Source organism: Petaurus breviceps, unplaced genomic scaffold (genome assembly GCF_028583685.1).
Source record: "Petaurus breviceps papuanus isolate PSGF00001 unplaced genomic scaffold, PetGlider_PUasm1.0 90750, whole genome shotgun sequence".
NCBI classification, from domain to species: domain Eukaryota; kingdom Metazoa; phylum Chordata; class Mammalia; order Diprotodontia; family Petauridae; genus Petaurus; species Petaurus breviceps.
In genome coordinates this window covers 11,374,689-11,375,750 of record NW_027187335.1, presented here as the reverse complement: position 1 = coordinate 11,375,750, position 1,062 = coordinate 11,374,689, and the positions used below count along the sequence as shown (strand labels likewise).

General features: G+C 49.4%; 1 pseudogene; it reads left to right on the top strand.

The window, feature by feature from the left end:
• Positions 1-301: 301 nt before the first annotated feature.
• Positions 302-1,062, top strand: part of LOC138145827 (heterogeneous nuclear ribonucleoprotein D-like) — a 22,888-nt pseudogene continuing 22,127 nt past the window's right edge.

Sequence of the window (1,062 nt, the reverse complement as noted above, 5' to 3'; positions counted from 1 at the left end):
TCCTCATGGGCTTGGCTCCTGCTCTGATGTTGGCCCTGACCTTGGTAGTGGCACTGGCATTGGCACATGCAGTGGCCCATTGTCTGGTGTTCAGGAATCTTGTAGCCATCTCTTAAGTCTTCTGGAGACTGTCCAGCCATGTATGCCCCAGCGTGCCGTTGGGAGGTCTCAGGGCTCATGTTGCCATACATGTAATCAGCCTCGGGGCTTGGAGAGTGATACCGCTGATGGGGTTCAAGCCCCAAGCAATATCTTTGTTCCTCCAGGTCATTCTCTATCTTTTTGTTCTTCAGTTCCTGGGATGTCCCAGAGACCTGACTTCAGCATCCAGTACCTCACTTTCTTAGCCATGACTGTGCTGATGGTGATTGGGTGACTAAGCAACCTCCCCCAGCCCCAGCTAATGGCACTGTTCCAGAGTCCTGAGTCCCTAGGCAGGAGTGGGGTGTGGGGTGGGGAAGGCTGGGTTTGAATGGGGAGGGGTGAGAGGGGATGGATGAGTAATAAAAATAACTTTCAGCAATGAGTATAATTTAAAAGTTCATAGACCCAGAGCTTAACTTCCCTTAGTACCTACAGGTGGGATGGGTGAGGGTGGCGAACCTGCAACTTCAAGGCCACATGTGGCCTTCTAGGTCCTTGGGTGCAGCCTTTTGACTGAGTCCAAGTTTTATAGAAAAAATCCTTTTATTAAGGGGATTTGTTCTGTGAAGTTTGGATTCAGTCAAAGGCCTGCACTTGAGGACCTAGAAGGCCACATGTGGCCTTGAGACTGAAGGTTCCGCACCCCTGACCTAACCTATGGCCTGGGTCACATCATAACCAGCTGAATCAACAAAGGTAGTCAGGGGCAGGAAAATCCAGGAGGAAATTTCAATGCAATTCAGCAAACATTTATTAAGCACCTATAGCATGCAAGGGACCATGTTCCCAATGTACTGACTTTTTCCCTCTCCCTCTTCCTGCCCCATCCCCAATGTGGAAATTCATTGCTGAGAAGCAATTGGTAGGGGCTCCTTCCCCAGTCACTCTCAAGTATGTGTATTTTCCCCTTTCTGATAT